The 26,556-nt window shown below is 41.1% G+C and overlaps 1 protein-coding gene across 6 annotated transcripts in view; it reads left to right on the top strand.

Moving 5' to 3' along the window:
• The first annotated feature begins 18,673 nt into the window (after window positions 1-18,673).
• The window catches only part of LOC121331507 (synuclein alpha interacting protein), an 88,027-nt gene continuing 80,144 nt past the window's right edge, over window positions 18,674-26,556 (top strand). For 5 of the 6 annotated variants that reach the window (XM_041395981.1, XM_041395977.1, XM_041395978.1 and 2 more), the window contains exon 1: window positions 18,674-18,886. The gene's annotated coding sequence lies outside the window, so the exon portion shown is untranslated. The remainder of the gene's footprint in view (window positions 18,887-26,556) is intronic. The other variant, XM_041395983.1, reaches the window with a different exon arrangement.

Below are 26,556 nucleotides of genomic sequence, written 5' to 3'. Positions count from 1 at the left end.
CCTAAGTGCTTTGTAGGAAAACACAAAAAAAAGAGTCACTGATGTGTGAAATAAATGTAAAATACTGGTCTGTATAAAAACTGTTTTGTGGGACAATAAGATGCTTCAAAAATAACATTTTTAAACAGCAAAACAAGAAAAGAGATGGTGAAATATTATCTCACCATTCTCCTCATGCACCACTGCCCCGCATAACTCATGCCAGCCTTTAAAATGGAGCTCTGATTTTATCCTTTTTATTGTTTTTTTTTTTTTTAATATTCTTAATTTGCCAGTGCTTATAGGAACTGCTTTCATTAAAGGGTTGGAAAAGAAAAGATGTTTTGTCTTGTTTTCTTTTTATGCTTATACAGTGTTTACTCTGTCTTGGAATGTTTCTCCAAAGCATACTTGTTTCCAAAGGATAATGGCACTAGGCCCTTCCCTTGGTGAAGTGGGCAAACTAAACAACATCATTTTTCAAGGAAGCAGCATCAACAAAAATAAAAATACAATCATCTTATGGAAAGTACCCGATTTCACTGTTCAGTCCTCCTGACTAAATGTTCTTTCCAGTTTGAATTTGTGCCCACTGAGACCTCAGTTCTGCAGTTCTCTGCATGTTCAGATGCCAGCCCACCAGCAAACATCACCACAGCAGAAGTCACAACATCCTTTTTCTCTACATGCAGTACTGTTCACCTGCTTTAAAGTGTCACATTTTAAACACTTAATTTACAGTGTATGAATAAAGGGTTTTGCAATTGCGACTAATGTCTGCATGTTGAAAACTTTCAATAAGTATGATATGGAAAGTAATTCGCAGAAATAAGTTAAGGATTTTTTCACCTGCACTTTGAAAGCAGTTCCAGTACTGCTAGATGAGGATTTACATTATTGCTGTGACCCTCATTAAGCTACAAAACAAAGACAGCTACCTGCACCCAGCTATTGGCTTCTCCTTGAGTGGCAATGCCATTTTGTGCGAACAGAATCTGGCTTACTGCATAAGACAGTAAAACCTGTCCTGCAGCTTCTGTACTGACACAAAATACCTCTAAAGCTGCTATAGCTTATTAAAAAATTCTAGTAGTTCAAAATAATAGTCAAGACTTGATCATCACAGCCTATATGAGCCTAAAATAAATACAACTAAAAAGAGGACATATACTGAGTTTTCTTGCAGTAAAACAAGCAAACAAAACCACCTTCATACTTGGCATTTAATATTTCAGAACCTGTTTCATGCTTAAAACCAAATCAGAGCATGCCAAAACTCACACTTGTCAGAAACAATGTACTTTCATTTTGGAGTACTTTTAAAAAATAATAAAACAGGAAAAGATATGACAGGTTGGGCAGGCTGACAGCAACTCTTTTTCATGGCAATTCAGTTATGAGAAAATACACCAAGACTTGCCAGTTCCAGGATTCAGTCACACTGCCTGCCTTTGGGGATGTTAACAGTTCCCTTTAGTGTATTCCAGGCACCATGCAGTCCAATACCTGGGAAGTCTGGAAAGGGGCTTGTGAACTGTTTTGTTTTAAAGCCTTCCACTTTGTATAATGAACAAAATAGTTATTGGAAGACACAAGCTTTTCCTCCCAAGAGAATGTGAAAGGCATTCATCGATGCAAAGCGCATCTAAATCCTACTCCACAAAAAAAAAAAACAAACAAACAAAAAAAAAAAACCCAAAAAAACAACAACAACAACAAAAAAAAAGGCATTTCATGCAACATTAATAATCTCTCTTAGAAGCAGAGGAACTTTCTTGTTTGTCTAATCCTTTCTGAAGTGACCCAAAATTCAAATCTATGTGGAGCCTGAATAGTGTCAAGCTGAACTTGTCACTCATTTCAGGATGAGCTCTATCATATTTGATGGAAAAAGATAGTACTGCTCAATTAATGCCACACCATTTAGATTGTGACACTACAACCACGGATGAAATCTTCAAAATTTGGCCTACTAGTCATTAACATCAGCAGGATGCTGGATGTTCATCAGCAGGACAGCTAAGTCTGGAAATGGGGGGTGAAAAATGGGTAGAAAAATACTTTGCTTTTCTTTCCTTCTGATTTTGCATGAACTCACAGTTGAAAATGTGTGGTTTTTTTTCTTTTTAATTTTTATTATTAAATATACACTGACCAGAAAAAGTGGATGCTTAAAATCTTAAGGTCTGACTTGTCTTTCATTTCCTGAGGCCAGTGCTTCAGTAGGTCTAACATTAGAGCCAGAACATCAGCTTAGCGCTTCTTTCTCTCAACACAAAGGAAAATATTTAGGGTCTTGATTAAGCCCTGCCTGCCAGCCATGCCCATTTGGGAGGCTGAATCACACCATGATTAGTGGGACAGCTGAAAGCCCTGGTGACAGACACAGAGCACAGCACAGAGCTTCTGGGCAAGGCAGGAGCCAGAGCATCAGGAAGGGCTGCACTGTGGATCCTGAGCCCTCATTAAGCTGGTGGGCCCAAGGAGAAGCTTCCACCCTTCCCTCCCTGCCAGTAACAACTGCAGCTGACAGAGCCAGAGAAGCCAGAACAAGTCTTCCTTGTGGCCTCCTCTACCTTGTTTTAGGAGGTAAGGGATCTCAGGGCAAAGGAATGTCTCAGTGTACCACCAGCAGGAACTTGTTGCTGTTGTTACATGCTTCCCATACCATCTGATACAAAGGATAATTGATGTAGTTTTTCCTTAATTTTAAACACTACACATACAGTAGAAAAAGACAACTCTTATTGTCCTTGTACACCTTCCAAAATCCAAAAGGATCAATTATATCCACAGGAAGCAAAGCCTCTGCCATTGACACTTGCCTGCAGCTTCTTTGAACCTGGTACCTTTGGATCTGACACATCTGCGGAGCCATTAGCAGCGAGTGAGCGCCTTTTATGAGACATTGCCTCTGATATTTTTATCGTACTCCCCAGACATTGTATCATTACAGCGCTGTCAGTGTGGTGCTCTGATACAGTGTGACACAAAGTTTTTCCATAATGTAGCTGAAACTGTCACAAGAATAGCTTAGCATGAGTGGTATGTGAGGGCATGCAGCTTGTGTGCTGGGGGAGTTGTTTAAAGTAGTGAAAAGCATAATTTTGTAGTAAGAACCAAGGGACTTAGTCTGCATTTCTTTTATTGTTGCCAATGGCTGCTTCTTTTATCCAGAGAGATTAAAATATGCTCTTAAGTGCCTGCAAAGCCCTGGAATGTGTGGTTTACAGCAGTATTAAGAACTGACCTATAATTACAAATAGACATGGCACTAGTAATTTATTTGGTAAGCTTCTGAAATGCTGACTGTTTCATTCCTTCTTATAGATTGAATTTAGGTTGTACAAAAGCAGGCAAAGCAGGAGGTCATGGTTTCCCCCCCACGTCCCCTTTCCCCAGGAACTCAAACAAAGCATGTTATTTCTGGATGTAGTCTGGGTCTGAATGTTTTCTTTCCTTCAGAATCCATGGCACCAAAGCATCCATGGCTTCATGTAACCCAGGCTGAAGCTGGTCTGTTGTTTCTTGTATGATACTCTTAGTGACAGGGGTTGTCCACTTTATAACAATGGTCTCTGCAGATAAAGCAAGAGGTCAACAAGGAGACTTTCCAGGGATTGGGAATAGCTTATAGGCACCTCCTTGCTGTATAAACCACCTTTTGCAGGCAACAAAGTCCAGGCACTCACTGCTTTCTCTGTGCCAAGTGAAAAGACTTTGGCAGAGACTAGTCGGCAGAAAATGGAGGCCTTTGTCTGTACTTGTTGTGTTACTCATGTAAGACTGAAATGTACCCAATCACCTATGGCCTCAAAATAAGGCCTAAAGAGTGAAACTGTGAATTCTGTCTTACATAGATGAACTAGTGACTGATCTTGTGGCTATTGTTCTAAATCAGCTCATCAATTTTTAAAAATAAATAAGATTTTTGGTAGTGTATTGGACATTAGTAAGTGAAATACACTTACTAATTTCATCTTGTATGTTGACCTACTTACTTCAGCAATGACACATGCCAAACTGGAATATCCAAAATTAAGTATTACAGCAATAGAAAAAAAAAAAACTAAGCTAACAGTGCAGCCCTGTGTCAAGAAAAAATAATTTGAGAATTTCAGGTTTAAGAGTTAAATAAGAATTCTTAATGTCAGTCCTAAATAATGAAATTATTTCAGGATCAACATTTTGGAAAGAGTCAGTAATAGCTGGATCAGTTTTTTGCTCTTATGCTTTTCTGCCACTTCCTTCTCATGCTCCTCATAATTAATGAAATTACATTAGCTGAAACTCTGACTCCTTCAAAAAATGTTTGCTTTTAACATAAAAAACTATCTTTAATGAATATTATGACAGGAAACACGGTCGTAAAACTGCATGATATGTCTTAAATGTTGTTTACTGTAAAGTAAGTGTTATGATGCTGTTTGCTAATGAATCTTCTAATGGAAGATGTCCCTAAAGCTTGCTGGAGAGAAGGCTGGAAGTGTGTCTTCCTACACAGGTGCAAGCCCCACTGCCTGTGCCCTGAGAGGCAGATGGTGATGGGCCTGTTCCCATCTGGAAGTGCCCTCAGTAGTGACAGTCAAGTGCTGTAATTCAGTAGGGCCTGCTGAGAGTTTTGCTGAAGGGCAAACCTGCTACATCAGGCCCACTGCAATGCCAAGGCACTGTAGTTTCAGCCAGCCAATGGCAGACTCAAACTCAGAAACTGAGCTCTAATTTTGCTGTTCTTTTGATATATTTAAGAAATTCCAACTAATTCCATCACAGATTTTTCCCATGTGTGGTTTTTAATGGGAAATTAACAGCAACAAAAAAGAGTTCAATTTTGTGGTTATTTGTTAAAAATAAATAATGGAGAGTATTCAGCAGCAGCAGAAGACAAACTTCATCATCTTTTCTTTATGGATATAAAGGAGGTAGCATGGCAATCTTTATAGCATAAAAATTTGGAGTTGTAAATGGGGAAGTAACACAAAAGATTTAACTTACAAATAAAACTTTTTGTCAAAGACTCCTAGAAGACAAAATATTTTGGTTCTGGTATATGGAAGAGCTTTACTCATTCTAGTTACAGGCATTAAGCAAAGCTAGGTGCCAGAAAAAGAGAATAAATCTCCATGCCTCAGTTAAGATTTATTCCCCATGCCAAATGGTAGCAATGTGGATATTTTTATCTCCATACTGTCCAACCTTGGTTCAAATTCTTCTATAATGCATTTCTAATTTGGTATCTTTTGCTTCATTTTGCTGCCCATCTTGTGTGTGGCCTGCTTTCTTTGGCTGGTTTCTCCTTCAGTCTTCTCTACCATCCTGTGCAGAGTCCTTCTTTAGTCTAAAATAATCTACTTGCTGCTTTCTCCATGGATTTGTCACTTTGAATCAAATTTCACCAAGAATATAGTGAAAGATATGAGTGACTTTTTGGATAATGTTGCTGGATATTTATAATTTCAGAAAAGGTGAATGCAAAGGACAGGTGAACTTTCCATGGTATTTTCATGATGTTTCTGTTTTCTTGAGGTCAACCAGTTTGCTGTGATTGTTACAGCTGACCAGAAAGTATGAAAATTCTGTGCTTGCAATCCCTTAGTACACTGAGGCATATCATTGTTTCAGGAGGGAAGCTGGGAAAGCAAGTATCTTCCTTTTGCTGTTTGTAGTCACCCCCAGTAACAACATGTGCAGTGCACCCAGCCATTAGGTCTTCAAACTTTAAGCTCATCGTAGAGTACAGGTGCTTGCATTTGCTCTTCTAAGGTAAAAGCAAAAGTTACTGCAGTAAAGAGAAGATTGGTCTGATGCATTGTCCTTTATTTACCACAAAAATTCCTTTTTAAAGCAAATGAATGTACTTGCATGTTCAAACATGAGCTGATAGATCTGACTCCTGCCCTACTTTTTAGACTGTTAATCTCCTTGACTGAAAATCTTACGTGATAAACTTTTCATGAATTAGACTTCAAGGATTATAACTGAGAAAAACACTGACTTATAAAGGTGTTCTTTCGTGCGTAAGGAGAAAGGTTTATCCAGCTTAATCCTCTCTTTGCACAGCTTATACTATTACCATGGCACGGGTCCTTAATACTTCTGTAGCTAAAAATCGGTCAGCATTTCTCCAACACTCATCTCATTGAACAGCTCCCACCTATTCCTTTCTGCCTCTTAAATTTCATAAGGATATGTGTTTTAAATAATTTGCCTTGACTAACCAATGCCCATAGGTATTTATACCTCTAGTTGTGTGGGACTGTACGCTGCTTTAGTAGATTGAAAATATGCACTAATGTCATAAACATGAAAAAAATTAGACCAAAATCAAACCAACCACAAAGCCACCACAAAAAAAAAACCACCAAAAAACCAGTGGTGATGAACTTATTCCTTGGTTTTTAATAATGACACATTAGTGGAATAAATAAATAAATGTGTATTCCCATCAACTATCTGCATTTTTTTGTCTTTCCACATAATTTCCTCCATAAATCTAAAAGAAATAAACAAGCCTAGGCTTATTCCACTCTGAAATAAAGCATTTTAAGACTATCTGGATAGCAGAACTGAGAGACCTGATACCAGAGTAACCTGAAATCTAACCCCATTACTACAAACCTTTATTTTAAACAGTGGCAAAAGCTTAATTTCAGAAGTATAGAACTTTATCAAACAAAACTTTTTTTTTTTTTATTTTAGCAGTTTTTTTACATTCTGAATCCCTCAAAAAGAGCAGAACTTTATGGATCTGTTTCACAGGATATGCAAAAAGCAAGCACAGATTAAGGGCCAAATGAGTTGACTTTTGCAATATGGAAACATGACATCTTTCAAAATGCTGACGCCACTGAAGCCAGTGGAAATATTGTTTTTTTTTCTTTTCACTAGAGCCAGAATTACATTCTGTGTGGGATCTTTCAACACTTCAACAAATTACTTTGAATCCTGTACATCTTCTTAAAATATATGAGAGAGAGAAGCATGCTAAAAAGGATTATTTTAACTTAGTTAAGCCACTTCTCTTAATCATGGATTTACTGGCAGTGTGCTATTTATGCTGAAGAACAATGTCAAAACAGCAAAACAAAACAAGAATTAGCAACATAAAATTACTAGTAGGTATTTCTTGAGACTTTGAATTGCTACTATCCATTGTAGAAGTTGGAGCTGTTACTGCATGTTTCACCCATCAAAAAAAAAAATAAAATTAATTATTCCATTTTCTTAAAGCACAAAAAATATTCCAACAGGGTAAAGTAAAATTATCCAACTGGTAGATGGCAGATGAAGAGAACTCAAAGAGGATATCTCTTATTTCTGTATAACATTTTTCCTTTAAAATAGTGAGGTCTCTGTAGGCAACCATAAACTTGACTATAAACCTTCATCCACTTAGATAGTGGGAGAGTTTTTCAGTGGATCATGATGTTCACAATATATGTAATACCTTCTGTATTTCTGACTCCTTATGTTGGAAATCTAGTTTGACTCTAACTCTGATATGTAGTGTTTTCTAATAGACATGAATATCTAGGCATATAATGAATTTGTCTTGTCTGTTGTTGATGGAGTAGTTGATGGAATAATTGAAGTAGGTTAGGAGCTGAATTAATTCTTCTGCAGGATGCTCACCAAACACACTATGCTTCCCTAGCACATTTAGGCTAAGCCATTCTGCAATCAGAATGAAGTAGAAGAAATTCAGCTCTGAGTGGCTTGTCTACATTGTCATTTCTTGACAGAGTGTTGTGATTCTGACTGTGAGGGAAAATGCAGGATAATATGGAGTGAAAGTATGGAAAGGCAGGATTCCATAAATTATACCTCAAAATGAAAGGAGCTAAAATTGGAGAAGGAGATACAAGATGAGTGATGAAGAGATCATGTCTATTAGGAAAATTATCAGGGAAATAAAAATTTTTATTTCATTTCAACAGCAACTATCTGCATAGTTATGTTGAGTCAGATGAGATTATTCTGCTCATTATCTTTTTCCTGATAATAGTCTTATTGAGTTTGTTTTCTGGGGGTTTTTTTGTTTGTTTGTTTTGGTTTTGTTTTTGTTTTTTTTTAAATTATTTATTCCATATAGGAGAATGACATAAACCAGCAAAAAAGAAGAAGCAAATAACGCAAACAGAAGGGATATGTCAAGTCAAGGATATAAAATCTAAAATAGCAGCTGGCTGAGACAATGTTTGGCAAGGAGAAGAACAATGCCAGAGATAGACATCTCACTGCTGGGTCAAGATTACTTCATATTCAACTACATGAAATATTTTACCATTTCCTTTAAGTCAATAAGGCATTGAAAAATCATCCATCAATGCAGGAACATCTGCTATTTCTATGCAATGTCACAGCAGATAATTGAGAACAATCTGACACTGGCAACATTTTTTGATTTTTGTGTAGAGAAACAACCAAAGAAACATGTGGAAGAATTCTTCTCTTTGAGGTGAGGGGCAGCCTCACCTCGAGTGCTGGGGGCAATTTTGGGTGTCACAACACAAAAAAGACACTGAGCTGTTAGAGAGTGTCCAAAGGAGGCCATGAGGATGGTGAAGGGCCTTGGGGTGAAGCCGTGTGAGGAATGGCTGAGGTCCCTTGGTCTGCTCAGCCTGGAGGAGAGGAGACTGAGGGAACTGAGGAGACTGAGACTCATTCCAGTCTGCAGTTTCCTTGTGAGGGGAAGCAGAGAGGCAGGCACTGTTCTCTTCTCTGTGGTGACCAGTGACAGGACTCAGGAGAATCACAGGAAACTCTGACAGGGGAGGTTTAGGTTTGGTATCAGGGAAAGGTTCTTCACTCAGAGGGTGGTTGGACACTGAACAGGCTCCTCAGAGAAGTGATCACAGCACAAACCTGACAGAGTTTAGGAGGGTTTGGATGATTCTCTCAGGCTCCATGGGGTGATTTTGGGGGTTATACTGTGCAGGCCTAGCAGCTGGACTTGACTGTCCTTATGGATTCCTTTCAACTCATGATATTCTATAATTCTGTGAATACATTTTATAATTACTCCATATGGCCTGAAATTCCTTAAAGGAATTTCTGTTGCAGTTAACACTGCTCTGACCTATTTTCTCTCTGAATCTGCTGACTGTGTTACCAACCCTCTTACATGCCGTAATCAAATTCTCACCCTCTCACACTGGACACAGTAAAATCCTTTTCTTAAATGTTTTGTATATTTCTAATTCTGTCTTCCTTTTCCTGTTTTCATAAATCCTTCCACTTTCTTGTTTTAACCTGTGTTTGGAAAAAAATTGTGAAGTCAGCCTGTAATCTTGACAGGTGCTGAGAGTGCAAATTCCACAGCTTTTCTTAAATTGTGTGGCTTCAAGTGGAGATGCAGGATTTTGGCACACATCAGTGTCAGATCACATTTGCTCTTGTTTTGTCTGTTTTGTCCTTGAAGTTCATAAATCCTTTTTAGCTAAGTCACAGTTACCTCCATGGCCTCCAGTGCTCAAACTTCCACTTACATTTTGTTTCTACTGATATCATCCTTAAGTGAAAGAACTAACCTCACACGCTTAGGTCCAGTTCTAAACTTTGCCTTTTTATGGTTCACTATTTAAAACAGACATCCAAAAGCAATAGCTGGCAAAAAAACACCTTGGGATTTTTGGCTGGCCAGGAGACAGCCTGTTTTGAGTAATGGAGGATGGATGACCCATGACCCTGTGAGTCTTCAGGCTTCATAACTGCAATGTACCATACCTGGCCTGGGATAATCTCCCAAAGACCGAGGGATGTGATAGCCTGTTGCTGTACAAATTCTAATAGTGTACAGATAGAGCATCTGATTCAGTAGGTTTCTGGGTTAAACTCTGATTTTTGGAGCAGATTGTCTGAGATGTTCAATTTGGTCTTGTCAATCACACAAAGGGGTGTCGGGGAAGGAGGGCTGAATAGCTTGGTCCTCCTGATGATCCAAGGCCAGCTCCCAAACCATTTCAAGTGACCAAAAGGCATTTCTAAACTATACCAGCTGATAGTAGCTCTGGAGGAAACATCTGCCAGGTTGGCATATCCCAGTACAATCATCCCAGCTTCTAGTTCTTGGACTGGGAGGACAAACTATATGTAAGGATCCACCTAGATGCTAATAAAAAGCTTCCTTGGAAATTAGGAAATTCTGTTCTGGTAGATGATAAGTTTCAAACCCATTGGTAATCCTTTCATATTGCTAAGAGTGTAGAAGAAGGAGATTATATAATTTCACATCTGCATTTTCCAAGCTCTCAAGAGGCTAAGTATTTTGGATTTTTTTCTCATTATGCAGGCACACCACAATAACAACCAGTATGTAGAACAATGGAGTTGTCACAAAGTACACAGACTGATACTTGCATGGTGGCCCATAAGCAGGGAACTTGCTGCCAAGAGAGATTCAAATAAGTCTGTTTTCTTCTGGAGAAAAAAAAATTGGAACCTGTTTCTTTGCCATTTCAAACAACAATAATATATCAAGGAAAAAGACACAAAAGAAAGAGAAGAAGAAACAGAAACAGCTGGAGAAAAGAGAAAAATAACACTAGTGTAGTACACAATACTAGTAGGACAAATACAAATAGAACAGGAATACCATGCAAGATGTATTATCATTGGCTACTATTATCCTCCTTATGACATATTGTAAGGAAGAAAATAAAATATCAGAGTTGGAATCTTCACGATTGTAAATCAACATCATTCTTCTTTGATTAGAAAAGTTATGACAATTTAGAACAGCTGTTATTTGGCCCATATTGTTTTTAGACTTTTTTTCTGTCTTATTTTTGTAAATCACAACAGTGATCACGGGACAGAGGATGGATTGACAATACGAACTGTGAATCCCATGGGACATGACTGCTGTTTCGAGTTTTTAAAGTCTTTTGAATGCTTAATACAATGCTACTTGAATAACTAACGAAGTTTTCTTTGGCAAAAACCCTATTTGGTATCAAGAAACTAAATGATGCCTTCAAATGATAATTACCAATTTTTGTTATTGCTTGTTGATAATTGCACATGTGAGTGTTGGGAGAGGGAAAAGTTGAGTCTGTGTTATTGACCATGTGGGGAGAACTTGTATTCTAGGTTTAGAGAGTATCCTGAGTTCGGAGGGATTTAGTTTAGACTTCAGTTCAGCTTGTGTTTTGAAAATATGCCCTCTCCTCATGAAAAACAGTATGTTGTTTCTTAATTAGGTTTTGGTCTATTTTACCCACAGTCCTTATCTTGTTGTCAAGGATATTTACAAAGAGTACCACAGTCTAATATGCCTTTATAATTGTGATTATTTATGAATTATTTATTGCAGACAAATACTACTTAGTAGCAATGGCAGAGTAGTATAGAAAAAAGGACATAAATTGTTTCTTCTTTAGTTCCCAATACTTTAAATAGGTATCCGTTAGATATCAAAGATGGCAAAAAGATAGGTAATTACAACAGTGGAAGAAAACAACAGTGGAATAGAATACAGAAGAGCGAAAGGAAAATGCTGTCTGAAATAAGCTCGTTTGTAACTGCCTCTATACAAGGTAAGAAAAGCAGGTTTTCCTGTGGTTCTGCCCTCTGCTCTGCTCTGGTGAGACTCCCTGGCATGCCTCATCCAGCTCTGGGGTCCCCAGCACATCAGCCTGTTGGAGTGAGTCCAGTGCAAGGCCACCAGGTTGATCAGAGGGATGCAGCACCTCTCCCACATGGAAAGGCTGAGAGAATTGTGATTGTTCAGCCTGAAGGAGAGAAGGCTTCAGAGTGACCTAACTGCAGCCTTCCCTTACCTGAAGAGACCCTAAGGGAGAGGAATGTTTTCCAAGAACATGTATTGACAGGAGAAGGGATAATGGTTTCAGATTGGAAGAGAGCAGGTTTGGTTTAGGTATTAGGAAGAAACTCTTTGGTGTGAGGGTGGTGAGGCACTGGAACAGGCTGCTCAAAGCAGCTGTGGATGCTCTGTCCCTGGAAAAGCTCAAGACTGGGCTGGATGGCCCTGAGCAACATGGTCTAGTGGGAGGTGTCCCTGCCATGGAAGAAACTAGAGGATCTTTGAGGTCCCTTCAAACCCAGTCCATTCTATGATTCTGTGATTGTACAGAAATCAGCCTGAAACCTGGTTTCTTAACCTTAAAGCAGTCAGGTTAAGTCAGCTTGAAGATTCACAAGACATCTCCCCTTTTTTTTTTTTCTAAATGTTAATTATGGTAAAGGAAAGCAGAATTCTCCCATGTTTTTCTTTGTTCACAGAACTACTTCCAATCTTACATATGGAAGCTCAGGCAGACAGGTGGCTTTAGTAAGCTCTAGTAAACACACATTTGCCAAATAAGGAGTCATGTGAATGGGAATTTTTATTCCTTATATGAACATTAATATTCTGAGGCATCTTGTCAGCAACTGAGAAGGTGGTAACTCTCAACATCTGATCACGGCAATGATCACATGCTACAGATGACCTAGTCTTCTTCCAGGACAAAACAGCACCTTTACTAAAGGTGGCTGTAGCCTTCTGTTGGTGCTCACACACAAAATGCCTGACTCAACCATCTGTGTAAATGCCACAATTTTTGCTGTCATCTCTCTCCATATATTGAAACTCCGTTACTATTTTTACCCAAAATAGTGTCTTTGATCATGAAAAAAGTCTTCTGAGAGGTTAAGAACGCATCACAATGAGAGTGATCCATAATGGGAGTAGTGTGGCCACTGTTGGCACCTTTACTTTTATAAAAACCAAAGCAGACCACTGTATATTCTCATTTGTTGAGCTAACCCAGCAAATGAACCCCCTCTTCTAAGTGAGCTAAGAAGGATAAAGAACTAATGTTTACTTTCCATGGAATAATTTCAGGTCTAGTTTCAGCTGCCATTGTGTGAAGTTCTTCTAATACAGGCAGACATGCAGGCAGATGTGTGTGTGTGTGTGTGTGCAACTGCAAGTCCACACATGTCACCTGAGATTGGGTAAGACAAGAGAACAGGAAGCAGCCACCTCTCTAACTGCTTAGAAACACTTTGTTTTCCTCTCTGTCCCCGAGTTCCCTTTACAGAGAGTTATTGTAGAACTCTTCAATTCAACAGAGAAGTAACAGGCCCCAATACACTGGTCAACCCCCAAAGTTGAAGCTTTTCTGCCCTAACTTTTTAATAGGAATTTGCCTTCCTTTCAGGCCTTTATTACAGTCAGCTGGTTTATAGAGTGTTTTCTCGAGAGTGTTCTTTTAATCATTATTTTAGCAATTACTTAAAGACTTTGAAATGTCTTGCTTTGATCTAATTCAGGAAACAGAGTCTTCTGCCAAGGGATTGACAGTAAGCACAGATTTAAACTTTCTCAAAATAATGTTATTAATTGGGGTATCTTCAAAACAGTCAAATCAGTAGTGGTGTACTGGTTAAAGCTATAAAGTTTTTTATTAATTCACAGGGTTGCTGTGACCGGAATTCACTTCTGGCTCTTACAATAAGTTTATGGCGGTACAGATTTTGCTTGAGGCTCAAGTGAAACATAATATTTGGTCTTAATCCAAGTTAATGTGTTCCCCAGTCAGGACTTCCTCTAATGACTCATTCATACCCCTAATGAATTGAAAAGGATATGTGTAAATTGACATTGAACCTAAACTCCAAGGCTTTTGACTTTTTATCTTATCTCTGGATTGACACCATACAACATCTTTATATTCTAATCACATTGAAAAACAACTCTTTTTCCTTGTTTTTCTTGCCTAATGAGGTCACATCAGAAAAAGCATGTCATATATACAGGATGGGAGAAAACTGGAGTGTAATTCTGTACAGCCAACCCCACGTATTCCCAGTATAAAACAGTAGCCAAGTAATCCCACAAAGCTCTAATACTGTAAGATAATGCAAAAAACGGTCGGGTTCAGCTGCTTTGTGGGATCTGCTTCTGTGCATGCTCTCATCCTCGGAAGAGTGCAAATTCACCCACCCCTTAAACAGGAGCATTCCCCCAGCAAGTGATCTGGCTTCAGCATGGGAGGGAGAAGGAGCTACACCAGGGCAGTTATGGAGCAGACATGTGATTCATTGCTTCAAATTCGGCTTTGCCTTGTGGCAGCTTGCTATTGCGGCCATATTCAAAGGCAGTCTTGGTGTATAAAGCAGAGGAATAATTTGAGAAAAAAAAAGAAAAGAGAAATTTTATTATTGTCTGTAATTTGTTGTGAGGATCACACTTAGAAGCTTTCCAATTTGCCAAAATTAATTTTCAGAATGAAAATCTGTGATGTCAAATATTCTCAAATTCAAAGTTGTGGGCTTGTATTACTGTCAAAATATCAGGGAAGTTTTAAGAAATCCTTTATAATCTGTCCAAAAAACTTCTGGAAGGGGGCTTGAAAACATACTGTAAATAGATGGTAAGAAAACCTATGAGAATGGACAGCTTCTTATTTATATTGGGCAAAGTCAGAATCTCAAAACTCAAACAAGCTGAATGAGAAGATGGACAAAGCATACATAATTTAACAGTGAAGCTAATGATCTATTACCACAACCTTGTTAGGAGTATAGAAATCAAGATTAGATCACTTTCTGAAAAACATTCTCTAGTTCAACCAGGAATTGTGGGGCTTTATGCCAGAAATCGTAGTAGCTGATTATGGTAATTGTCCCTGACCTTTTGATGCAGTAATGCCATGTACTAGCTTTCAACCATACATACTATGTTCAGTTCTTCTGCACAGCTGCGCCAAATGAGCAGGACCTTGGATGTCACATTGTGAAATTCTCTGTGTGATTTATCCAGCACAATAGATCAAATAAATAAGCATTTAATAAAGCCCAGGCTTGAGTCTCCTCTCCACCCACAATGCTGCCAACGAAACGGCCTCTTAAGATTGCAGAAAATACTTTCTGCCCAATCCCAGAAACAAAGCTATATGTGCTGAAAGATGGTTTTGAACTATTTATTTATGGTTTTGTAAGCCTCTCTCTTCCTATGGATGAGGAACTGATCTGCATTCTTTTCAAGGCAAACTCTTGCTTTCTAAATTCTGCTGATGTGAGATTGGCCCACTGTGGGCTAACAGATCAGGTTCAGGCATTACAAGCACTGAAAACAATGCAAAAACACAGCAGAAAAACAATTGTTTTATTGCAGTCTTGCTATGTAGTCTCAATTTTCCTTCAGATGTAGCAGTTCCATGAATCCCAGATGGTCGTCTTACTCGTCAGCATATGTGTGTATGTGTTTGTCATAATCAAGGTGAAACAGTAAGTCTTTACTTCTAGCAGTCTATGAAACATTGTCATAATTTTCTCAGCCTAAGAGAATTGTGCCTATACCATTATTTGCTATATTGTTTTGTGCTTCTAAGGATTAAAATGTTTTTTTCCAAATTGAGCAAAATATTTTATATATTTATGGTAGGGTAGACTGAAGGTGGGAAAAATTAGGAATGACGCTTTTCGAGAGTTAGATACAAGGTTGACTTGATCTCTGTCTCAGCATCTGAAAGATGAAGCCAGGAACAATTCACCTGGTTTGGACTCACTCCTTTGAAATCAGTACATAAATTCTGTTATGCTCCAAAAATGGTAGTTGCTCTTACTGATTCTCAAAGCTAAATGTGTTTTTAATATTTTTAGGGTTTTTTTTAAGAGAACATCTAAGTGGCCTGATGACTGCCTTGAATGACTGTGAGTCATCATGGTTCATCATTTGACTGAACAAAAGCTTGTTCTTTGTTATTTCAGGAGATACTCTCAGTTTGTAATTGCTAGGTTTTGCTAATGTGATACTGTTGGTGATGTTCCTTGGTGGAGATATTATATATCAGCAGTCCTAGGTCACCACATGGAAGTTCAAAGGCTGCCTGCATGTATTAATTACATAAAGTCCCTAAGGTTACCAACTGTTAGAGTTACCTGTACAACACTGATTCCCAGCCTTAATGCTCTGGAAAAAATGGCAACGTACTCTGTGTTGCTGGGCTCATCTCTTCCAGGCTTCTGCTGCCTCCTTTCTGTTCCTGCCTACCTTTTGCTTCACAAGACTGCTGCACATACCCAGGAACAAATATAGAGATACTACCATTGGTCCTGCACAGGCATAGAAAAATCTCCTGCAGGAAATGGCTCCAAGGGCTTTGTGCCTTAAGTACAATGTGGTCATGTCTTCATGAGCAGTGTCACCAAGCACCACACCTTTAAATCTGTCTCAAACTCATCTATTAGAAGAATTTCAAAAGTAATGGAGGGTTTTGTCTTGTGTTTATTACAGTCAATGTATGTGACCACTGATGGATGCTGTGATTGCTGCTGACTGCCATGGGCCTTTGATCTCTGGGCCACAGATCAGTCTGTTCTCATGTACATCCAGTCATACTCTGCAGCTGATACAAATACTGGCCTTGGCTTCACCACGGAGGAATACCGAGGTTCAACAAGCCACTAAGTGATCCTGCAGAGACGCACTAGAAGAACAACAGGCAACATATTTTTTAATCACTTTACTCCATTGGGAATAGGATTATCAATGACAAGCTTTTTACTATCTCAGCAAATGTTTGTATCTGCACACACAAGTAGAGAGCTAACATTCTGTGATTTTATTTTAGACAAAAAATAATGATGGGGCCATATAACTGCAGTGAAAATCCATCCTGAAGTTCTTACAAGAACTGAAGTTGTGTATCATAATTTAAGGGTTTTTTACAGTCATACAGCCTAATCAGCACTTCTTATTTAAACAGTATTTTCAGTAATGATTTCAGAAGTACATACACAAACAGGGTTATCAGTAATAATTGCGACACTAATATATAACACATACAAAGATACTGGCAAGCTTTTATCTTGCAAATTGTATTTGCACATGAATGGTATTCATAGACTCTAAATTAATTTTTTTGTTTTGTTTTGTTTTTTCATCAGCACTCTGCCAGGCAGGTCATATTCCTGTATGATATTTTATTCTGGAGCTGACCTGCATTCCTTTCAAACCGTTTAATCACACACAGCTGACCAACATTCGTGGATAAAACCACGTAATCAAGTGCATTGCAAATACCCCAAATGGTTACTAATCTCCATGTAAGTACAAGTGTGAAATGTGCAGTATCCAAATGTCCCTTTCCTAAAGGTGAATTACATAAAAGCAGAAGACCTGTCCAAAGCACTCCTTTCTCCACATTCAGTATGCACTGGTGGTTAAGATACTGTTGCACCACATAGTTGTCTTTGCCCATAAACGCTAGAATCCATCACTGTAATTCATATTCCAGTTTGTTTTCTACACAGCTTGAAAATCTAATTTAAAAAGAAAGAAACATAACAGCTTTCCACTTCTGGGGCAACTATGTTAAATAAGCTGAAAATGCATGATGCTGCAGCTCCTAGATAGCTCAAGTAATGTATCAAGGAGGACTGTATTTCTGTTCATGTCCAAGTCGCTGGGTACAGATGACAAGCTTCTCAAGGTGGTTACTGCCTGACGACTTTGTCTCAGGACTAAGCAAAATTAAAATGGGGGGAGTAGGGGAGTTTAGGCACTTTCACTAGAAATCCCTACACGAAGAACAGACCTACTTCGCTGGAGACTAGAGCATTTTCTCCATTTCCAGAGACACTCATCCAGAGCAGTGCTACGTGCTGACTGATGTGGCATGCTTGTGGTAGTGCTGAGTGTGCTCTGTGGGCAGTAGTTTTTCCACAATGCCAAACTAGCATAAATTCACTTAAATTTCCCATATGCATCTCTCGGGCTTCTGCACTCCTCACTCATGCAAGCAAATGAAATTTAAGATGTTCTGTGCTGGAAAGGTAAAAGCACACAAAAGCAGTGGAAAGGTATATAAAGGATGGAAAATGTGCCTATGAAAAGCAAGGGGGAAACTAAACAGGCTGAATCACAAAGAGGAAAACCCAGCCAAAGGGTTCACTTTTCTGCTGTCCTTGCGCTGCCATCAGATGCCTGGCTGGCAGGGCGCTACTCGGGCTAACCTGTTTGGAGGATCCATTCTTCCTGCACCCCTGCAGTCCCCGAGGGACAGCCGGAGGGTTTCTGCCCGGCTCATCGAGCACCGGCAGAGGCAGGGTGAAGAAGCACCTTTTCTCAGAAGCGCTGTCTGAGAAAACGCTGGTTTCTTGCCAAGGCAGGTGGGACCAGCTGGATGGGAATGCATACATGCGGATGCCACCGCCTCTGTCCTCGTGAACCTGTGAACTAGAGTGATGCAGCGAGCCTTTCCAGGTTTTATAGCAGATTAAAAAAAAAAAAAAAAAAAAAAAAATCTACCCCAAACCGACAGAGTTTTATTTTAAACAGATGAGAGTGGATTGAACTCGGCATTTTCAGGCTCGAGCTCTGCATTTCCGATATTTTTAGCGCAGCGGCGTGCCACGCGACTCGCCCTGCTCACGCCGGAGCAGCGTTTTCAGACGCCGCGGGCAATCGCTCCCGGCGATTCAGGACCCGCGGGGCGGTGGCGGCGGGGCGGGAGTCAAGTTACCCCAGCGCGGGGTCCCGCCGGCTCCCGCGCAGCCCGCGCGCCCCCGCCCGCGCCGCCGGTCACGTGGCAGCGCCCCCCGCATTGTGACGCAGCCGGGCCGGGCGGAGCCGCCCCCTCCCCTCCCTCCGTGCCTCGCTCCCTCCTTCCCTCCTTCCCTTCTCCTTCTCCTTCTCCTTCTCCCTCTCCCTCTCCCTCTCCTCCTCCTCCTCCTCCTCCTCCTCCTCCTCCTCCCGCTCCTGCCGGCCGCTGCCCGGTGGCAGGGCAGGGGCGGAGGGCGGGGCGGCGGGAGCCGGGCCGCTGCCGGAGCGCTGCCTGCACCGGCGGGGAGTGGCGGGGGGCGGCAGCCGAGAGGCGGCACCTGGGTCCTTCCCCCGTCTCCATCACCCCGGCTGCCGTGGAGCGGCCGCGGCCGAGCGGAGCGCAGGGGTGAGGTGAGCAGAGCGGAGCGGACGGGGGCTTTGTTGCCGCCGACAGCGCTGCCCCCCGTGCGGTGGGAGAGGGAGCGGGGAGCTGAGCCCCGGGCGCTGGAGGCGCTTCCCCCGGCGAGGCGGCCCCGGGGGCAGCGGAGCGGCGCTGCCGGGCGGCGGGAGACGCGGGCGGCGGGCGGGAGCGAGCGGCGGCGGGGGGCGAGCCCCGGCCCCCGCCAGCCCGCCCCGGGAAGTGCTTTCCGCATGAAATCAGGGCTGAGCGCGGGGGCTTTCGCTGGGGCTGAGCGCATCGTGATGTCAGCCGCGCGAAGTGCCTGTAGAGCGGCGTAAGGCGCTGACACTCGCCCCCGCCGCGGCTCTGCCGCTGCCCTGCTCGGAGCCGGGCGTCCGGGCGGGCACCCAGCCCTCCGCACCCTCCTGTCCCGCCGGGCAAGCCGAAAGCGGGAAGAAAATCAAGTAGGAGTTGCATGTTTGTAACTGTGGGGAAACAAATGCCAAGTTGCCTGGTAGAAACATGCTCCAAGGCTTATCATACTTGGGTCAGTCCAAAATCGTCTTTTTGCGGCAGTGGGGATCAAACCTTTTTCATGCCCGCATCAATGCGTGCTTTATGTGAGCAGATGTAATTTATATAAAGAAGAGCTCGAGGATCAGGTTCCGATGGTACTGGATATATAAAGAAGATGATTGGCTTAAAGCCACATCTCTTACAGGGATATCAATCAGTCACAACCGGTCCTCAAACAGTCCCCTCACCGCAAAACCCACAAAAAAAACTGCTGGTTCCTGTGTTTTCCATGGAAAATCTTAGCATCTTAGCCTCGTTTTGTACCTCAGCATTCCAACAGCAGAAGGTAGCTGAAAAAATGTTTAAAAAAATAATACTGAAGCAAATCGTTTGACTCTTGGACCCTTTTGTGCTATTTAAATGGCTGAAGAAAGATATACAATCATACCACTGGGAAATCAAAATAATTTTATATTTTGTGCAAATAGCACTGATCCTGTAGCCAGAAATTATATGGAATGATGTGTGTGCATTTAGCCTTGTGTAGCTTGCTATAGCAGACTTTTAATGGTGTCCTTGCCCTTACTGAATTTAGGAGTTATGTGCACTGCATGTGCTTCCAGCAAGCCATAAAAAGCATGACCTCTTGCCTTACTACCACCCATAAACATGAGTTTCTTCACCCTAAAATCCTCTGCAACTTGCTCATGTGTGAGCTCATGGTTGGTGAACTTGGTAAACCACTTCAGTCTTCATAGCTGCTAAGTCTGCACATATGCCTTGTGGAATACTGGAGACATATTTTGAAGATTTAGTAGGTAAGCTGAAAAACTGGTTGCAAGAGCAAGCTTGGGGGATTGCTCAAGAGGTAGTTCAAACACAGTGAGAAGCACTTTTCATCTGAATGAAACAATTAGAATTTGACCTGTTCAGTAGTCGAAGAGACACTTGCCTCATCACTATAGCCCATTTGTGGAAACACCTGTAGTGAAAAGGCTCCCTTTCTAAGGGGTATATGGTATAAAACTGACTTGTGCAGGCTGGCCATTCTGCTTAATGCAGTCACTTACACTGTCTTAAATTGACAGTTCACTTATTTTTCAGGTGTTTGTGATTTGTGGTCTGTGTCATTGATTCAGGGTACTGCAGAAAGCATGTGTGTGACTTGCAGCTTGTTGAAAAAGTGAATAAAATAAAACTACATCAGAGTACTGGCCCAGTGTATAGTTACCTCCAAATTCAAGAAGACTGGTTAAAAAAAAAATCTCCTTCTTTTTTTGAGCAAGCATTCCAGTGCAGGCTACTCAAAATGCTTTTAAGTGTAATTTTTGAATAAGGAGCTGAGCTGTGTTTCAGATAAGGAAGTTCTGTAGAAGATAGTAGCTTGCATTAGCTGGAAACTGCTTGTCTTGATATCTTTTTCTCTAATAACAGCAACATGGAAAGTAAGTATGTCATGTGTTCTTTGGGGCCAGCTTCCAAGTTTACAGTGAGCTGCATGTAATATTAGACTGCTTGGACAAGGTGACTGAAGGTACCTTTGAAGATTCAGTCCCTTAACGGAGTACTGTCAATTAGCAATAAGTCATTTTTTTTCATAATTGCAAAACCACAATCCCAAATATTAGGTATTTTGTAAATGTTTCTTGACTGGGCATCAACAGAGCTTGAAAAACTATGAAGTGTCCCTCTGCTTCCCAATTGTCCATTTTTCCTCACAGCTGAAAATCTGTTCCCATGTGGACTCCATAGGTGCAAGAAGTCCCACACACACCTGAGGTGGAATGCCACCTGCATTGGCACAGCTCTCTTTCTTGCAGTCCTCTTCCAGGATGTCTCAGACCTTTGCCTAATTCCAAGCAGCTCTGTCCTTGGACACTTGTCTGATTACAAGCAGGAAGGGGAAAGCATGACAGCCCCGCTGCAGCTGCTGTAGCTTCTGTCCTCTGAAATGGAGACACACAAGTAGTGCTGCCTCTGCGTGCTGGATATGCCAGCAAGAAAGGGGGAGCAGACAGCCAGAGGCAGCCCTGTGGGGTGGCGCATCTGTCACAGACAGCAGCACAAAAGTCCCCTCGGCAGTGGTGCAGAGATGATGGTCCTTGTGACATAGTTTGGTGTCTTGAAGTGGTGATGCTGCACCTCGTGAGCGCAACAACAGTAGTTCAGCGGCCTTTGTGGGATGCAGCAAGTTATCTCCCTCATCTGGTGTTTAAACGTTTCAGCTGACTAGATGAGGTGTGTAGCAGAGTTTTATCTGCACCCTTGTCTGTCTGTGATTGTGTGTGTGAAGCTCTAGAGGCAGCCCATGAATCATGACTAAGGAGGCAGGGAACAATTATTTTGTTATTTCAATTTTACTAGAATAAACCATCTCTTTTCAGGTAGATGTCGAGAGGAGAATATTCTCATCCTTCCTTATGCAGGACAATAATTAAAATTAAAATTAATGCCAAGTAAAAAGTTTATATTTTTCATGTGCAAGTCTGTAAGTAATCTATTTGCCAGTGCTTTACTGTGTGTTACTTAGCAAATACAGTGGTTTTTTACAGTTGAAATCTATATGATCACTGTCAAAATGAAAAATATGTTAGAAAAAGTTGAGAAACATTGGATTTTGGAAAAGGAAATAGTAATTCTTGTCAGCTCATGTCTGAATAGGACCATAACTAAACTAAACTGAAGGAAATGGTGCTTAGATAATTGGCAAGAGGACTTGGAGTAACATTGTGTCTGAGCTCCCTCTTTTTCTGGCAGATCTGTTGTTTCTCAAAGGAGGTAGAAAAGATAGGCTTACATGAAGCAGGTGCATAGTAAACACAAGGGAATTTCTCTTTAAATGCAAATGTGGTTCTATGATAGATTTATATGCACATTGGAACCATTGGAAACAAGAAGATAGAACATATGCATCAGATACTTTATTGATTTAAGTCCCTAAGAGAGTTCTGAACTGAGGGGGGAAAATAACTGATTAATTTTTGTGGTAGAAATATTGTGTGCTGTTTACCTGTCCAAGGTGGAATGGTGATTTCATCTTCCACACCCAGTGATTCAGAGGTCTGAAGGTCTTCGAGTTATCAAAGAAAAGTACAATTCAGCCGCAACAGTTTGGCAATCAGGGCAATCCTTCATTCGGTTTGTTTTCTTGTGAGTTAAGGAGTTTTTACAACAGTTTATTTTGAATATTAATATTGCTGATTTGCACTTCATAAAGGATTACGAAGTAGTGCTTGAAAATGTATTTTTTCTGGTTAAAGCATAGCATTGGGTTTGTGAGGTTTGCTGTAATCATTTCCTTTTTGGTTCAATTTCCTCCTCAGTTCTTGTTTGTAGTCAAACTGCTGGCATTATTTTTGTTTATACCAGATAAAAAAAGCATTGTCTTACTTATCTTTTGAACTCAATACCGTGTACTACATGACCTCTTCTTATATATAAATCTTCACCCTTCTCCCCCCTTCTGTTTTATTGTTACTGCATCAATCTGGAGCTTTCCATTTAAAATGAAATTCTAATCAGGAACTTAGCACTTCCCTTCAACCCCCCTCCCCCCCCATTTTAACCAACTTGTTTACATCTGTGACTAAAAATCAGGCTGTGTTGCATAGCTTTCTTGGAACAGGCTGCCCAGAGAGGGTGTGAAGTCTCCTTCCTGGACCAGCCTGGACATGATCCTGTGCAGTCTGCTCTGGGTGAGCCTGCTTTATCAGGGGGATTGGATTCAATGATCTCCAGAGGTCCCTTCCAATCCCTGCCATTCTGTGAATCTGTGATGTGCATGACAGGGGCATGCATGTGATTGTGATTTGGGGCTGTGCTTCTCTGCAGGTTATTCATCCATGTAGTTCTTTTGCAGGATCTTGCCATACTGACTGGCCTCTTTTTCTTAGAGAATTAGGAAATACCTTTAACTGCTTATATGTGCATGTACATTCCTCATGTTCTCTTTAAATAAAATTTGGATGTAAATATTCTGCTTTTTATATGCTATGCTGTCAGTTCCAGTTGAGTCACAGTAGTAAATTTATGAAGATCCCACGAGCTGTTTTTGAATGGGCTCAAGATTTTAAATATTGAAGTTGTCAGCCTGTTAAGACACTTATTTGAATATTTGTAGAAGCTGTCTCCAAGATGCTTTTAAAAGCAAACAAAAAAAAGGGCCAAACAAAATGAAGCAAAATATATCTCGGAAATATACCACACACAGAAGCAGAAGAGTGCTAGTAAGATAAACAAACGGTGTCATATTCCCTGACGCACATTCTACTGTTCTAAGTGTACTCACTTCTCCTCTTGTTACATGGAAAGAGTCTTCAGTTATGTGTCCGAATTATCTTAATATCTAGGATATTAACATTTTGCAAACTCATATGCTGAGCTCTGAATAAAGCACAATATTTGAGTTGTTGCTAGGACATGGCCAAAAACTTACCTTGAGTTACAGAATGAAATCACCAGGAAAGTGAGTTACACTTACATCATTAATTATTTGCTTCTCATTAACATTGAAACTCTGACAGGCTTGGTGCTGTGACCACTTCCCTGGATAAAGAACCTTTACCGTCTGTGTGAAGAACTTTTTCCTAATCTCCAGTCTAAACTTCCCCTAACACAACTTCAGGCCAATTCCTTGTGTCCTGTCACTGTCGCCACAGAGCAGAGATCAGTGCCTGCCCCTCCTCTTCCCCTCACAGGGAAGGTGTAGCTGCAGCGAGGTCTCCCCTCAGTCTCCTCTTCTCCAGGCTGAGCAGACCAAGGGACCTCAGCCACTCCTCACACGGCTTCATCCCAAGGCCCTTCACCATCCTTGTTACCTCCTTTGGACACTCTCTAACATCTCAATGTCTTTTTTGTGTTGTGGTGCCCAAACCAGCCCCCAGCACTGGAGGTGAGGCTGCCCCAGTGCAGAGCAGAGTGGGACAATCCCCTCCCTTGCTGGTCTGGTGATGCTGTCCCTGATGCGCCCAAGATATGGGGTGTTGTTCTTTTGTTGACAAGAACTGAGGGTAGTACTTGTGTAGGTACCAAATTCACATTTATAAGGCAGAGGAATTCTTCCATGTGCTTGATGCACCTCAGGATACGCTTGGGCCTTTTGATTGCTAGGGCATACTGTTAACTCATAGTCAACTTGCTCTTGATCTGAACCACCAGATCCTATTCCATGGGACCTTTCATTCCTTCTCCAGCTTCTCAGTCTGTCCTTACAGCCAGGAGTGCCCTGTCCCAGGTGCAGAACATGGCTCTTGCCCTTGTAGTGTTTCATATGGATGGTGATTGCCCAGACTTATAATTTGTCAAGGTGTCTGCAGGGGACCTCTTCAATGGACTCAGCAGCTTCTCCCAGTTTAGTGGAATCTGCTGGAATAGTGCTGCAGGGTGACTGGAGGTTTTGCTGTGTTTGAGTGCTGAGATGCTCAGGTCCAGACAACTAGTTGGAGCACAACTGTGCATGTGCTTAGGGTTTCCACAGAGACAGGCAGCAGCACAGAATGTTTATCCCTGCACCCAAAATTTTATGTATTTTACTACCTTGCTTCTTCCCATGGTAAATTGGCCTGTATGTAATCCCTGCTGCTGTGATCCAGTTCCTCCCAGGTCTTTAATTGTCTGAGTTAACACTGGTGTGTCTTTATACTCTCCTGATAAGGCAGCAAAATATGCTGAATAACTGCATTCCTTCTTAACTTCTGGTTGTGATTTAGCAAAATGCACACAAAATCTCCTCAGAGTGAATAATTTGCCTGTGCAGTCAGTTTAAGAACATGTGTGGATCCCTTTGGTCACTTGCTGGACAAAGGATAGTAAGCCATCCTTGAGAAGATGTGGCGTCTGTCGTGGTTTGTTTTTTGTAGCCAGTAGAGGCTAGAGCCAGTAGAGTAATGTTACTGCCAAGCAGCAAACCACTGTTGGAGGAGAGGAGGTCCTGAATTTGAAGGATTTTATCAGCTCTGGGTTTCTGTATCACAGTAAGTTCTTCCCTTGTTAGCAGCACTAAAAGATAAAGAAAGGCATTGGTGTCTTGATGTCCTTCTGAAATGTCTGTCCTTGAATCAGTAGATAGCTAATGCGCCTGCTTGGTTTAGGAGGTCAGAACACAGCGTTGGCACTGTGTTGGAATGGAGAGGAATGAGTGTTGTTTATATGTCACAAGGTTTCTCCCAGCTGCCTGTAGAGTGTATGGTGTCTCTTCTGCAGATGGTAAAGCTCGGTGAATTGCAGTCCTTGAAGGTTCAGGTTAATCTGGCCCGACTCTGTGAATCCCCACAGGAGAGGCCAACCAACACATGGTACAGGAGTATAAAGGAAGTCCTCCACAATTCCAGCTAATGGAATTTAGCAAAATGGACACTCTCTCCAGCATATGTTCCTCATCAAGTCCCATATGCTTTACAGTATGCTTCCAGGCTTTTCTTTTTGCAAATGCAGTTTTTAGATGAACATATCTACAGTAGCACTATTTCTGGATGTGTCTACACTGTGATCAAGTAGTGTGATTGCAGGACATGCAGACAGCTCTGTAATTGCTTTGATCTGTATGTGATGTGAAGACATGCCAGCCTAGACTTAAGAGAGGGCTTTCCAAGCCTTCTGGACAGATTATTAAACCATGCTGAAGTCTGCTTTCATCTGTCTCCACTGCTATTTTTGACTGTCTTTCTAGATTCGCGCTGTTGTGGATGCACCTACACATGCTGACGTAAACTCATGCCTGCTTCATGCCCCCTGCATCTGGCTGCATATCCCTTATTCTTTCTACTGAGGTAGTCTGCTTTTCTATGGAGTTTACCGACTGTCTCACTACTTAATTCCCCTCTCTAAGGAATTGTAGAAAGGGCAGTAGAGTGTCAGAGAGACTTCTGGCAAATTCCATGCCAAAAATTAATTTTATAGTCCCTGTTCCAAATTTGATTGTTAAAGTTCAGCCTTAAAGAACCATCCCAGGCCATACATTTTTGCAAGTGTTAAGACCCAGATCAGAGACCAGTTTAAAGGAGCAGTGTTAGAAAGTGAGCATATTAAAATATTCTGTATCAAAACATTGCATCTAGAGCACAATTATGAAGGGAAAAAAAGTGAAATTATATAAATGATAAGAAATATCAGCAATAGCACTAAGGTCATTATAATATATAAAATACAATCCAACTCTGTTAAAAGG

This window comes from Onychostruthus taczanowskii, unplaced genomic scaffold (assembly GCF_017590055.1).
Source record: "Onychostruthus taczanowskii isolate IOZ18803 unplaced genomic scaffold, ASM1759005v1 scaffold122, whole genome shotgun sequence".
Lineage (NCBI taxonomy): Eukaryota > Metazoa > Chordata > Aves > Passeriformes > Passeridae > Onychostruthus > Onychostruthus taczanowskii.
Note: the sequence above shows the minus strand (reverse complement) of the source record. Positions and strands in the feature narration are given on the sequence as shown.